The sequence below is a fragment of the Canis aureus genome, chromosome 19 (assembly GCF_053574225.1).
Source record: "Canis aureus isolate CA01 chromosome 19, VMU_Caureus_v.1.0, whole genome shotgun sequence".
NCBI lineage: Eukaryota > Metazoa > Chordata > Mammalia > Carnivora > Canidae > Canis > Canis aureus.
The window spans coordinates 50,749,349-50,765,380 of NC_135629.1; positions in this window are offsets into that span (position 1 = coordinate 50,749,349).

The window sequence follows — 16,032 nt, forward strand, 5'->3', positions numbered from 1 at the left end:
AGCCAGCTTCTTGAGGTGCCTTCGTCTTTCCTGTGGGTCGTCCATGGTTGTGGCCAGCAGGATCTTGGCCAGGTTTCGGGTCTGCCGGTCACTTAAGTTTGCTTTGTTGTTCTTCTGGACTTTCTCTATTATTATAGACTCGTTCTGCCACTATCACTAAGGCCTACAAGCTCTTCTCTCCCAGTCTCTCTATTCTTTGTAATTTCTTTTTAATATCCGGAGCGGCCTGGTTAACAAAAGCCATGATAATTGCGGCCTTTGTTTCTGGGGCTTCTGGATTCATAGGGGTGCACTGTCTAAAAGCTTCTATGACTCTCTCTAAGAAGGCTGCTGGACTCTCATCCTTACCCTGCCTCACATCATAGACCTTGGCCAGATTGGTAGGCTTTCATGCGGCAGCCTTGAGACCTGCCGTTAGAGTCTGGCGGTAGACCCGGAGTCTCTCCTTACCTTCAGCTGGGTTGTAGTCCCAGGTAGGGCGGGATAAAGTGAAGGCAGCATTTATGAGGTCTGGGTTTTGAGTCGGCTGTCTGTCCTCTCCCAGGACAGACTTCCCGGCTTCCACCTGAATTCGTTCTCTTTCATTGGTGGTGAAGAGAACCTGCAAGAGCTGTTGGCAGTCATCCCAAGTAGGCTGGTGGGTAAAGAGGACAGTATCTAAAAGCCCAATTAGATCTCTCGGATTATCAGAGAACTTTGCATTTTGGGTTTTCCAATTATATAAATCACTGGTGGAGAACGGCCAATATAACATTAGCTGTTCGCCAGTCTCATGGGGGGCCCCATGGTGCGGAGAGGAAGGGCGGTGGAGTCGGACGGCCCCACATTTGGAGGTGGGGCCATCCGGTGGGTCCGACCGAGTGTCCCCGCTGCTGGCCCGTGCACAGGGACTCCCTCATCAGGGAAGGGTGGCGCCCCTTCTGCACCCCCGATGCCTCCAATGGAGGGGGGGAAGCGGGGAGGGATGCCCAGTAGGGCGGCAGGAGAATCAGGTCCTCTGGGGAGGAATCCTGGAAGACTGGACGAAGGGGTGCTTCGGGCATAGAGTCGGTCTCCTTTTTGGCTAGAATCTCCGTGGGTCCTGCTCTGGGGGGTAAAAATGGTTTTAGCCAAGGAGGAGGATTCTCCATCATGTCCTGCCAGATCAGGATGTAGGGAACCTGGTCAGAGTGGCTGTCCAGTTCGTCCCTGAAGATCACGGTCTTAACCTGTAAGATAATAGGTAGGTGAAAAGTTCCTTCCTAGGGCCATCCCACATCAAGGGTTGGCCATTCTGATATGCAATAAATTTGGAATCTCTCTCTCTGTATGTCTATGCTCAGAATAAGAGCTCTTTCCCTAATACCCGAGAAGTGAGAGAGCATAAGAGATAGGGGAGTGGTTTCTGTCCCCCCCATTATGTCCCCAATCCACACCAAGACACAGGCAGTAAAGACTATTAACAAGGACCCAACAACACAGACAAATGCACAGTTAACAAGGACATAGTAACACAAACGTGCAAACAGTTAACAAGAACACGGTAACAAACGTCCGTGCGGCCGCGAAGACAAAACAGAAAGTAACCTGAAGGGCTGGCAGCCGGCCCTCCTTATATATGAGGACCTCCGGCCTCCTTACAGATGAGGACCCTGTCCTCCAGGCAGGGGCAAGGGACGTCTCCTCAAGACCCCGGGTCGATGGCCCACCAGCGCGTCCGCCTAAGCCAATGCCGACCCAATACAGATTGGAATTCCTACAGGTACAGTACAGTTTAGAGCTCTCAGAAAATATGCGTGCAAAAGGTGGAAAAAGTTGAGTGCATTCACCACGCGTGAAACCCTCTGGATGGGGTCCTGGAGGTTTCTTAGATCCCGGACAGCCCCCAAATGTTGTGCCCACGTGAATGCGAGAAACCGCCAAGCGAGAAACTGCCAAGGAGCCCACACCAGTGCAAACACAAACACATGAGGGTTTATTTACAAGCTCCAGCCTGGGTCCAAATATACCCGATGCAGCGGAGCAGGGACTTGGACCCCGAGACTAAGAGGCTTAGCAACTTTATAGGGGCCAGTAGCCAATGGGATACGCAGAAAGTTGCACAGTCATGCTGGTCCGCTGAGCCGGATTTCCGGTTAGGGTGTGTCCTGGTCTTTGATTAGGGTGGGGCAGTGCCCTAAGTAATAAGCAGGTCAGCACAAGGCGGGTGCAGCCCAAAATAGAGTCAGTCCTGCTCTGCTTGTCCAGGGGTAGGGGATTTTGTTCAATTTACTGGGTCCCACAGCTCTCTCTCTCTCTCTCTCTCTCTCTCTCTCTCTGAATAAATAAATAAATCTTTAAAAAAAAGACATGAGGAATAGGGGTTTTGATGGAATGTTAAAAAAAAGACTTGGGTGGCTCAATCCATTAAGCGTCTGACTCTTTGATTTCAGCTCGTGTCTTGATCTCAGGGTTGTGAGATTGAGCCCTGTATCAGGCTCTGTACTGAACATGGAGCCTGCTTAAGATTCTCTCTCTCTGGGACGCCTGGGTGGCTGGCTTAGTGGTTGAGCACCTGCCTTTGGCTCAGGGCATGATCCCGGGTCCTGGGATCGAGTCCCACATCAGGCTCCCTGCACAGAGCCTGCTTCTCCCGCTGCCTATGTCTCTGCCTCTCTCTATGTCTCTTGTGAATAAATAAAATATTTTTTTAAAAAAAGATTCTCTTTCTCTCTCGCCCTCTCCCTCTGTTCCTCCCCCCATCGCACTTGCACTCTCTCTCTAAAAAAAAAGACATGAGATATTAGGGAGGCTGGGGTATGTGTTCATATATATTTTTATATATGTATATATCTTTTCTGTGAGAGTAGAACACCTAATAAATGATGATGTATTATAGATCACTTGAATTTCCATCATGTGATACATCTGAAAAACTTTCAGGAATTGGTTGGGTGTAGAAGTAAAAAGAGGGAAGTAAAAAGCAATATAGCAAGTTCTATATTCCTGATTAACAATAGAGATTCCCCACAACAATAAAGATACAAACCTGGTTCATCTTCACTTTTCTGTTAAACATTTTGTTTAGAGGATATGTACTTGGGAGTTCGGATGTTATTCTCTGAGGCTTGGGACTTCCTATTGATTTGGGACACATAATTTGTGGTATCTTTCTGTATTTAACATCTTTTGAAAGGGCTTTTTTTTTTCAGAACTATTTTTTTGAAGATTTTATTTTTCTGTTTGACAGAGCACAAGTAGGCAGAGTGGCAGGCAGAGGGAGGAACCTCCATACTGTTTCCAGAGTATTTTCTTTTAAAAAAAAATTATTTATTTATGATAGACATGGGGGGGGGGTGCAGAGACACTGGAGGAGGGAGAAGCAGGCTCTATGCCAGGAGCCCAACGTGGGACTCGATCCCGGGACTCCAGGATCGCGCCCTGGGCCGAAGGCAGGCACTAAGCCGCTGAGCCACCCAGGGATCCCCTGTTTCCAGAGTATTTTCCTTGACTTTTGAATTTTTAAAATGTTATCATATTGAGCATTTTCATTTTGCTGCTGTACACACTGAGTAATGCAATGTGTACTCCATTAAACCATGGAATTCCTCCCATTTGGGAAAAATCACATTCATTTGCACCATTCTAGCCCATCCAGAGTTTATCAGTAGTGACATCTGTGTAAGTCTAATGTAATTTTCAGTGGAAACACCAGAAAGAGCTATAGATATTTAGAGGCAGTCATACAAGAAGAATTGAGGGGAGCTTTAGAGAGGGTATAATTTTTCGTAATGTTCTAATTTAGTAGAAAAAAAATAATGAGAAATTTTCAAAGTCTTATTAATCACAGGAGTGACTGGAAGTCTTTTGCTTCAATGATCCACAGGCCCCATAGGCCATTTTGCTGTCCATATGTTTCCTTTCCACCTGCTTAGGATACCAGCACATGTTGTGGAAGAGTAGGAAACAAAAGTAATACCTACAAGTGCTCATAAAAAGCAAAGGGATGCTTTTCAGTTTTATGGGGGCATCCAGCTGGCTCAGTCAGTAGAGCATGTGACCTTTTTTTTTTTTTTTTAAGATTTTACTTATTTATTCACGAGAGACACACAGAGAGAAAGAGAGGCAGTGACACAGACAGAGGGAGAAGCAGGCTCCATCAAGGGAGCTTGATGTGAGACTTGATCCCGGGACTCCAGGATCACGCCCTGGGCCAAAGGCAGGCACTAAACCGCTGAGCCACCCAGGGATCCTGGAGCATGTGACTCTTGATCTCGGGATTCTATGTTCAAGTCGCATGTTGGGGGTAAAGATTACTTAAAAATTAAATCTTTTTTAAAAAGTGTTAATTTACATATTGGAGGTGTTTTGTTGAAATGGGCATCAAAAGAGTATTCCTTTGGGGTGACGGATATTTTCCATCTTTTCATGGCAGTATTGCTATACATTTGTGACAACTCAAAAATATGCTTAAAATATTTTTAAATATATATATATATTTCATAGAAAGTGAACAACGCAATCACTTTGACATGCTTGGGGGATGATGAACTCTCCTGAACTTTGAGTTTTATGTGTTTAGCTCTTCTTGCCACCACTGTGGGACCCTTCTCAGGAAAAATTGAAGACCTGAAAAAAAAAATATGGGCCACAAGAGGCCTTTCTTTCAACCCTGAATGAATTGAGAAAACACCTTCTAGGGTTGCAACTGCCTTCATCTCATACACAAGTAGAGTAAAGTGAGAGGGCTCCTGGATCTGTCTTTGAGTTTAAATCAGATTCCTTGGACAGATCTTTGGAAGTACTGTAGTTCTGAAACACAGTATATCCCTAGTGGGATCTCCTGAGGACATTGTCATTCATGTGTGTCAGCCTTGTGTCCTTCCATTACCATCTTTAGACCATTTTTAGCTTGGTTTCCCAACTCAAGCCAACTTATGCCTACTTACTTGGAAACATCTTTAGAAATCCATGAATTTCCCACTCAGGAAAATTTCTGTGAGGTAAAACCAAGAGTCTGTGAGCTGAATAACAGAGCAGTGGTACAACTCCTGTCATGGGCACATTCCCCTTCACCACAGCAATGACAGCTATTGCATATTTATCAGATCTGCTTGCTCACTTATTCATACAATGTTTAGAAATTGACTGCCTGAGGATCTCAGTTAGTTTGGCCTCCAGCTCCTGATGTCAGCTCAGGTCTTGATCTCAGGGTTGTGAGCTCAAGCCCTGTGTTGGGCTCCACAATGGGCGAGGAGCCTACTTTAAAAAAAAAAAAATATTGCCTCTGAATGGGGAAACAAATGACCCTAGAACTTCTCAAAATAATAGCCAATTCATTATCATCTTCCTCACACCCCTTTACCATAGATGCTCTAGCAGCTTTCTCTTCTGCATCGAAAAATTTGTAAATCACTTATGGTAGATATAAATTGCCCAAGGCACTGTTGTACCAGAAACTATACTCAGCCTGTGCCATACACAATTAGAGAAGCCATTGCTGGCAATTTACAGAGTCTTTTGGTAAATGAAGATCCTCTGGGGCCTGAGTTGAGGATTCTCCAAAGCCAGCTTGGTTTACACCACCTCTGGCATATCCCATATGGAGTGTGGCTCTCCTTTTTACTGACTAATACAATCTCTTAGAGAGGAAGTCACCTTTCTAGACATTGGCACTTTGGGAGTCACTGGGGAGCTCATGAATGACCAGGGAGTTCATATGTTTACACCACTATGCCACAACCAAATTTGATGGAGTCTGCTGTAGAAAGGATGCTGTGCTCTATGCCTAGATCAAAGAGGCCATTGCAGATCAAACATTGGGCTCAAGTGTGAGATTGCTTAGTCAAACTTCAGGCAATAGTGCTAGCAATAGAGAATTCCTCTGGCCAAGAATTGACCTCATTTGTACATCTTTACACATCTTTTGGCCATGACAACGATCTATCTGTCTTATCCCGCCACTAACAACTCCTTTTTTTTTTTTTTTTTTTTTTTTTTTTTATTTATGATAGTCACACAGAGAGAGAGGCAGAGACACAGGCAGAGGGAGAAGGAGGCTCCATGCACTGGGAGCCCGACATGGGATTCGATCCCGGGTCTCCAGGATCGCGCCCTGGGCCAAAGGCAGGCGCCAAACCACTGCGCCACCCAGGGATCCCCACTAACAACTCCTTATCCAACATTGCCCCATTTGGCATAAACTCTAGGAGTATCTTCCCTCACATACTAAAGTATCATTCAAGGTCATGCCTTCCTCTGCACATATTAAACCTCAGCCTGCAGAAGCTCATTACTTTGCTCAGGGTGATAAATTGACTTGAATTTCTGAAACACGTACCAACACCTCAGACCAAATGGTTATTAACTTTGGTCTTGTGGGCCCTTGGAGTAATGAAGTCACTTAGAGGCTGCCATCCTAAAAGTCCAGGTGAAATTAAAGGGACTTCTTTCTTCTGCCATGGCTACCCTAGTGACTGACCAACAAACTTGATGTGAAAGAAAAAGCGTGACTGATAGTATAATTGACGCACATATTTTTGCAGGTTTTAAAGGGGTCCCTACACGTGACGCTAAATACACAACTTCTGAGCTACTTGCTATGATCAGACTATGGTTGAAACTCAAAGACGAGTTACCATCATACATAAACCTGCTGACACCAAAATACAAGGAGTCACCAAGAATTCCTAGAAATTATTGATATTATAAACTGAAAATTAAAAATACCAGGCTCTTGATAAAGGTATTCAGTGGAACTCGTACCTCCAATGACCCAAGGCTACAACCATCATAGGATGTCCTAATGGCTTACTTAAACCTTGTTATTTTAGGGGTACTTGGATGGCCCAGTTAAGTGTCTGCCTTCAGCTCAGATCATGATCCTGGGGTCCTGGATCTAGCTTCCTGTCAGGCTCCCTGCCCAGTGGGGAGCCTGCTTCTCCCTCTCTCTCTCTGCCCCTTCCCCACTCATGTGTGCATGCATGCACTTTCTCTGTCAAATAAATAAAAGCTTTAAAAAAAAAAAGAAATAGAATTGGGATGCCTGGATGGCTCAGCTGTGAGTGTCTGCCTTCGTCTCAGGGCATGATCAGGATCGAGTCCCACACTGGGCTCCCCACAGGGAGCCTGCTTCTCCCTCTGCCTATGTCTCTGCCTCTCTCTCTCTCTCATGAATAAATAAATAAAATATTTTTAAATCAGTACTAAAATTTTTCTCAAAAAATAAAAGTTCAGGACCAGGTGGCTTCACAGGGGAATTTTACCAACCATTTAGAAAAGAGTCAATATCCATTCTTCTCAAACTATTCTAAAAAATAGAAATGGAATGAAAACTTCCAAACTCATTCTATGAGGCCAGCATTACCCTGGTTCCAAAACCAAAGACCCCACTAAAAACGAGGCCAGTATTCCTGATGAACATGGATGCAAAAATTTTCAATAAAATACTAGCAAACTACATCCAACAGTATATTAAAAGAATCATTCACCATGATCAAGTGGGATTTATTCCTGTGTTGCAAGTTGGTTCAATATTCACACATCAATCAATGTGATCCACCACAGCAATAAAAGAAAGGATAAGAACCATATGATCCTTTCAATAGATGCAGAAAAAGCTTTTGACAAAATACAAAATCCATTCATGATAAAATGCTCAACAAAGTTGAGATAGAAGGAACATACCTCAACATAATAAAGGCCATATATGAAAAACACACAGCTAATATCAGCCTCAATGGGGAACAATGGAGAGCTTTTCCTCTATGATCAGGAGAAAGACAGGGATGTCCACTCTCACCACTGTTATTTAACATAGTACTAGAAGTCCTAGCCTGAGCAATCAGCCAACAAAAAGAAATAACAGCCATTTGAATCAGTGAGGAAGTCAAACTTCCACTATTTGCAGACAACATAATACTCTATATAGAAAACTCAAAAGACTCCACCAAAAGATTGCTAGAACTGAAATATGAATTCAGTAAAGTCCAGGATACAAAATCAATGTACAGAAATCTATTGTATTTCTATACACCAATAACAGTGCAGCAGAAAGAGAGACCAGGTGATCAATCCCATTTACAATTGCACCAAAAACCGTAAGATACCTAGGGATAAACCTAACCAAAGAGGTAAGAGATCTGTATTCTGAAAACTATAAAACGCTGATGAAAGAAATTGAAGATGACACAAAGAAATGGAAAAAGTATTCCATGGTCATGGGTTGGAAGAACAAAGATTGTTAAAATGTCTTTTTAAAAAAATATATTTTATTTATTCATGAGAGAGAGAGAGAGAGGCAAAGACACAGGCAGAGAGAAAGAAGCAGGCTCCATGCAGGGAGCCTGATGTGGAACTCGATCCACACAAGATCTGGTCTCCAGGATCACACCCTGGGCTGAAGGCAGGTGCTCAACCGCTGAGCCACCCAGGCATCTCTGTTAAAATGTCTATACCACCCAAAACAATCTACACATTTAATACAACCCCTACCAAAATACCACCAGCATATTTCACAAAGTTAGAACAAACAATCCTAAAATTTTTATGGAACCAAAAAAGAACCTGAATAACTAAAGAAACCTTAGAAAAGAAAAGCAAAGCTAGGGATGCCTGGGTGGCTCAGCAGTTGAGCAACTGCCTTCGGCTCAGGGCACGATCTTGGAGTTCCAGGATGGAGTTCCACATTGGGCTCCCTGCATGGAGACTGCTTCTCCCTCTGCCTAAGTCTCTCCCTCTCTCCTTCTGTGTCTTTCATGAATAAATAAATAAAATCTTTAAAAAAGAAAAGGAAAGCTGGAGGCATCACAATTCCAGACTTTAAGTTATATTACAAAGCTGTAATGATCAAGACAATATGGTACTGACACAAAAACAGACATAGAGATCAATGGAAGAGAATAGAAAGCCCAGAAATGAACCCACCACTCTTTGGTCAACTAATCTTCGACAAAGCAGGAAAGAATATCCAGTGGGAAAAAGACAGTCTCTTCAACAAATAGTATTGGGAAAACTGGACAGCAACATGTGAAAGAATGAAATTGGACCACGTTCTTACACCATACACAAAAATAAATTCAAAATGGATGAAAGAACTAAACGTGAGACAGGAAACTATCAAAATCCTGGAGAAGGCAGCAACTTCTTTGACATTAGCTATAGCAACTGAACACCCAAAACCCAAATACTTCTGCCCAGTTTAAAAATGGGCAGAAGACATAAATAGACATTTTTCTAAAAACGTACAGATGGCTAACAGACATATGAAAAGATGCTCAACATCACTCATCATCAGGGAAATACAAATCACAACTACAATGAGATATCACCTCACACCAGGCAGTGTTTAAAATTAACAACACAGGAAACAAAGGTGTTGGTGAGGATGTGGAGAAAGGGGAATCCTCTTGCATTGTTAGTGGGAATGCAAACTGGTGCAACCACACTGGAAAATAATGTTGACGTTGCTCAGAAAGCTAAACTCAGCCATCAAAAAGAATGAAATCTTGCAATTTGCAATGACATGGATGGAGCTAGAGAGTATTATGCTAAGGGAAATAATTTAGAAGACAGAAAATACCATATGATCTCACTCATGTGGAATTTAAGAAACAAAATAGATGAAGATAAAGAGGGGGAAAGAGAGGCAAACCAGGAAACAGACTCTTTTTTAAAAAAAGATTTTATTTATTCACGAGAGATACAGACACAGGGAGAAGCAGGCTCTATGCAGGGAAGCCAATGTGGGACTTGATCCAGGGACCCTAGGATCACTTCCTGACCCAAAGGCAGACACTCAACCGCTGAGCCACCCAAGCATCCCAGGAAACAGACTCTCAACTATAGAGAACAAACTTACTGGAGGGGAGCTGGTTGGAGGGGGTTGGGTTAAATGGGTGATGGGTATTAAGGACGACACCTGTGATGAGCATTGGGCATTGTATGTAAGCGATGAGTCACTGAATTCTACACCTGAAACTAATATTCTACTGTATGTTAATTAACTGGAATTTTTAAAAGATTTTATTTATTTATTCATGAGAGACACACACAAAGAGAGGCAGAGACACGGGCAGAGGGAGAAGCAGGCTCCATGCAGGGAGCCTGACGTGGGACTCGATCCCGAGTCTCCAGGATCACGCCCTGGGCTGAAGGCAGCACTAAACTGCTGAGCCAACCGGGCTGCCCAATTAACTGGAATTTAAATAAAAACTTGAAAAAATTGGTTCTGGGACAGGTGGGTAGCCACATGCAAAAGAATGAAGCTGGACATTTACATCACACCACAAACTAATACCAAAATGCACCAAAGACCTAAATATAAGAGGTAAAACTTTAATACTATTAGGAAAAGTTTGTGGGCAAATAGTCATGCCCTTGGATTTGGCAAAGAATTATTAGATATGCCACAAAAAGCCAAAACAGAAAAAAAATAATTTGGATTTCATCAAAATTAATAACTTTTTTACCTCAAGGGTACCATCAAGAAAGTGAAAACACACACCAGCTGTACAGTTGTGAGTATGTAACATGGTATAGCCAGTATAGAAAACAGTATGGTAGCTCCTCAAAAATTAAGTACATGGTTATGATATGATCCAGTGATACTACTGGATATAGTTCTGGGTAGTATATACTCAAAAGAATTGAATGCAGGTACTCAAACAGGTATTTCTATACCCATGTCCATAGTAGCATCATTCATGAGAGCCAAAAGGTGTTAGCAACCCATGTGTGGATCAATGAATGAATAACAACATTTAGTATATACATACAATAGAATAGTATTCAGATTTAGAAAGAAAAGGCATTTTGATATATATACTGCAACATGGGTGAACCTTAAGGACATTATGGTGTTTGGGTTTTTTAGTTTTCTTTTTTAGAGAGAGAGAGAGAGATGTGAGTTGGGGTGAGGAGGAAGAAGGGGCAGAGGGAGAGGGAGAGTCTTAAGCAGAATCTGTGCTGAGCACAGAGCCCAGATGCAGGGCTTGATATAATGACCCTGAGATCATGCCCTGAGCCAAAATCTAAAATCAAGAGTTAGAGGCTTAACTGACTGAGCCACCCAGGATGGGTTGTTTCTTTCTTCTTTTCTTTTCTTTTCTTTTCTTTTCTTTTCTTTTCTTTTCTTTTCTTTTCTTTTCTTTTCTTTTCTTTTCTTTCTTTTCTTTCTTCTTTCTTTCTGATATTATGTTAAGTGAAATAAGCCAGTCACAAAAGGACAGCTACTGTATGAATCTACTTGTTTGAAGTACCTAGAATGTGAAATTCATAGAGACAGCAAGTAAAATGGTGGTTGCCAGGGCCTGAGAGGTGAACTAATGGACAGATACTGTTTAATGTGTACAGATTTTCAGTTTGGAAAAATGAAAATGTACTGAGATGGGTTTCCCAATTTCAGTGTACTTGTTACTAATGAACTGTACATTAATATGTAAATTTTATGGCATATATACATATTACCACAATCCAAAGTAAAAATTTTAAGGGCACCTGGGTGACTTAGTCAGTTGGGCATCCAATTCTTGGTTTTGGTTTAGATCATGATCTCAGGGTTGTGGGATGGAGTCCCGTGTCAGGCTCTGTGCTCAGTGCAGAGTCTGCTTGAGATTCTCTCCCTCTCTATCTGCCACTCCCCAGACTTGCTCTCTCTCTCGAATAAATACATAGAATCTTTTTTTAAATTTTTATTTATTTATGATAGTCACACAGAGAGAGAGAGAGAGAGGCAGAGACACAGGCAGAGACACAGGCAGAGGGAGAAGCAGGCTCCATGCACCGGGAGCCTGACGTGGGATTCGATCCCGGGTCTTCAGGATCACGCCCTGGGCCAAAGGCAGGCGCTAAACCGCTGCGCCACCCAGGGATCCCAAATACATAGAATCTAAAAGTAAAAATTTTAAAGCAAGAGAGTGAAAACAACTCACAGAATGGAAGAAGATTTTGTAAACCATATATCCGATAAGGAATTTGTATCAAAAATATACAAATAACTCTTATAACTCAATAATACAGGGGATCCCAGGGTGGCTCAGTGGTTTGGTGCCTGCCCTCGTCGGCCCAGGGTGTGATCCTGGAGTCCCGGGATCGAGTCCCGCGTCGGGCTCCCTGCATGGAGCCTGTTTCTCCCTCTGCCTGCGTCTCTGCCTCTCTCTCTCTCTCTGTGTCTCTCATGAATAAATGAATAAAGTCTTTAAAAAAAAAACAAAAAAACAACTCAATAATGAAAAGTCAAACCACCCAAATTTAAAATGTCAATAGATTTTTTTCCCAAAGAAGATGTACAAACAATCGAGGACACCTGAAGAGATGCTAGACATCATTTGTCATCAAGGAAATAAAAAAAAAAAAAACCCAATGAGTTACCACTTCGTAACCACTAAGATAGGTAGAATCAAAAAGTAAGATAAGTTTTGTCTAGGATATAGAGAAATCTGAATCCTCATGCACTGGTGGTGCAATATAAAATAGTGCAACTACTTTGGAAAGCAGTCTGACATTCTCTCAAAAATTAAACCTAGAATTGCTGTAGGACCCATCAATTCATTCTATTCTAGGTATATATCCAGGAGAAATGAAAATATATGTCCAACCAAAAACTTGTACATGAAAATTTATTGCAATGTCCTTCATAATAGCAGAAAGATTGGAAACAAACAAACAAAAAAAGGTTGGAAACAAACCAAATGTCCATTAAAGCATGAATGGGTAAACTAAATGTGTTTTATCCATATAGAATATTATTTGGCTATAAAAATGAATTATCCATACAGGTGACAACATGGATGTTCCTTGGAAAAAGTATGCTAAGTGACTGAAGTTAATTACAAACACAACATTATTATATGATTCCATTCATATGTAATTCCAGAAGAGAGAAATCTATAGTGGCAGAGGTGATGTAAGGCTGTGGCTTGAAGGAGGAAGATGGGAAGATTGGAAAGTTAGAGCTGAAGACCACAGGACTTGCTTTTTGAGGTGACAAAAATGTTGAAAAATCGTGGTGCTGATTGCACATATCTGTGAATATACTGAAAACCCACTGAACTGTACACACTAAAGGGATGCATTCTATGGTATGTGTATTCTATCTCAGTAAAGCTCAAATGCACTAGGAGTTTTTGAACCAATGTGTTAAGTACATTAAAAGATTAAAAATAAAAAAGATTTCAGGGGCACCTGGCTGGCTGAGTCAGTAGAGCATGCAGGTATGGCATGTAACTCTTGATCTCCTGGTCAAGATTTGGAGTCCTATCTTGGTCATAGAGCTTACTTTTTAAAAGAGAGAGGCAGGCACCTGAGTGGCTCAGTCCACTGAGCCTCTGTCTTTAGCTCAGGTCATGATCCCAGGGTTCTGGGATTGAGCCCCACCTCATGCTCCCTGCTCAGCGATGAACCTACTTGTCCCTCTCCCTCTGCTGCTCCCCCTTCTTGTGCTCTGTCAAATAAACAAAATCTTTAAAAGAGAGAGAACTCTCAGGTATATCTAACATTTCTATAACCTCTTATTAGTTGTTTTTTTTTTACCTTTCATTGTTTTTAACTAATGGTGAAAATAGGAATTCAGTTGTCTTAGTGATATAACAGACATTTATATCTCAAAATCTCTAGGCACATACTCAAAAACTATCTAAAATAAATTTCCTCCTAGTGTAAAATGTACGCCTGTTTTATTGAACATAACTTGCAACCTCTGGTTGGTCAGAGAAGAGTAGCTTATAAAGGAACAGTCACTGAAGAGTCCTGTACCAAGGCTTGGGCCGTGGGGTACATTCTTGCCACCAGAGCCAAGTGCTTGGGAGGCCATGGAATTCTTTAGCTGATGTGCCATATAGACCTTTACTCTATGAAGTATATAAAATTGTTTTCATGAGAAGTTTTTGCAAGATCCCAGCTCAGGAAAAAAAAAAACACACATGAAAAGTTAAAAAAAAAAAAACCTCACTGAAACCATTAGAATAGGAAATATCGTCGTGCGGTCCTGGGTGAAAGCTAACACACATCCAGTTTGAGTCAGAACTGAAGTGAAGCACGTGCAGAAGCCCCAGTGAATTGCCCTAGGGTTACCTTTAGTGCACTGTAATACTAAAATCTTCCAGGGTCTGGGCTGTTCCACCATTTTTTGAACATGCCACCTATGTACTAGCATGAGAGCACACTAAGTATGCATGATAAAACTAGAATTAAGTAACGGAATATGTATAAATTCCTTAATCTATAGGTAAGCTTCCTGTCCCTGCCTCCTCCCACACTAAATAAAAGCTAATTGCATTAACCCCAAGGCCAAACACTGCTTTGGGAATAGTCCTGTAAACAAGAGTCACAAGTCCATGAGTAGTTTCTCAGCCTCATGCCAAATCCCAAACCAAACCCAGGGAGGACCTCAGACCCTCTAGTCTCTAGTCCCCGTCTGGCCTGGCCTAGCCTGGTCTGGGCGCCCCTCCTGCCCTGAACAAGGGCATCGCTCCACTGGGACTCCGGAACTCCCTGCGCACACCTGTGTCCCCACATTTGGAAGGGCCTGCAGGGGATGCCCGGCTGGCTCAGCGGTTGAGGGTCTGCCTTGGGCTTAGGGCGTGATCCAGGGGTTGGGGATCGAGTCCCTCATTGGGATCCCTGTAGAGAGCCTGCTTCTCCCTCTGCCTGTGTCTCTGCTCTCTCTCTCTCTCTCTGTCTCTGTCTCTCATCAATAAATAACATATATATATTATTTATAAAAAAGAATGACCAGCAGGATGACGCCACTGTCCCGCTAGGGCCTGGACCAAGTTTTGTCTAAAAGCAAACGTCCAAGGAGCTGACAGGTTCCCGACCACCCGCAGAAACGGGTTGTCCTAAGCAATCAGGCCTCCTGTTGTCACTCAGGAGCAGAGGGGCGGGTCCCTGCGAGCTGTCCAATCAGGGGCGAGCAGGGACGGGTGGGCGTGGCGACGCTCGGCAGCCGCTTGGACGCCGGTGACCTCGCTCGCGATCGCATCTCACCTGCGCGTAACGGTCTCAGGTGGTTCTGCTGGAGCATCAGTCGCGCAGATTGACGCACCTGCTGCGGGCGCCGTAGGGACGACGCCCGCGGACCCAGAAGCCGGGAAGCGGTGAGTGTGCGGGGCCGGGGGTGCCAGGACGGGCGGAGGGGCTGGGCTGGCAGCCAGGACCCCGGCGTCCTGTCCGGTCCCTGCGCGCGGCCGCGTCTCCCCGGCTCGTACGGTGACCACGGGGAGGGTCGTCAGGGGACAGTCGTGACTCGGTCTCCGCAATTCGTGCGCGGGAGGTGCTGTGGTCCGAGGGCCCCAGTCCGTCCTTACTCCCAAGGGGCACCTGTTTTCTCCTGAGTGTTCCAGATGTTTGGAAAACTGAGCCTCAAATCCACGACCCTGTCCCCAAGCCTATCCTTTCCTGGGACTGGCAATAAATGCTTGTTTCCAGATCCCGCCCCCGCGTCCCCAGACGCCAGCTTCCCCTGTCCAGTTCAGAGCATCAGTATCAGCTGTTTGTCCTCCGTGGTGCATTTCAAACAGCGCAGTATTTTAATTGTTTATCGTTTTCACAAGTCATTTCAAAAAGTTTTTTTTTGTGGTTATTTTACATGAGAGAAAGCAAAGAATAAATCACCAGGGACAACGTTATATTGATCTTAATTTTGCAAAAAAGGTTGGGTTTGGGATAGGTGTTAAGGAGAATAACTATCATGACTTCAAGTGCTTTGACAAAACCTCAGATGCGAGGCCTTCTGGCCAAGCGTCTGCGATTTCATATTGTTGGAGCCTTCGCTGTATCCCTGGGTGTTGCAGGAACCTGTCAGCTCCTTTCTATAAGGTTGCTGTGGCTGAACCAAGAAAGAAGGCATATGCAGATTTCTACAGAAATTATGATTCCATGAAAGATTTTGAGGAGATGAAGAAGGCTGGTACCTTTCAGAGTGCAAAGTGAATTTGGAATATAAAAAATTTCTTTGGGTTGCGTTCCATTGACGTTTGTCGCTGTTTCCTGAGCTATGAAACACGAACACTGGGTTATGGAATAGTTTCTCTTAACACACTAAAAAAAAAAATTGCAATAAATGTTTATAGATCT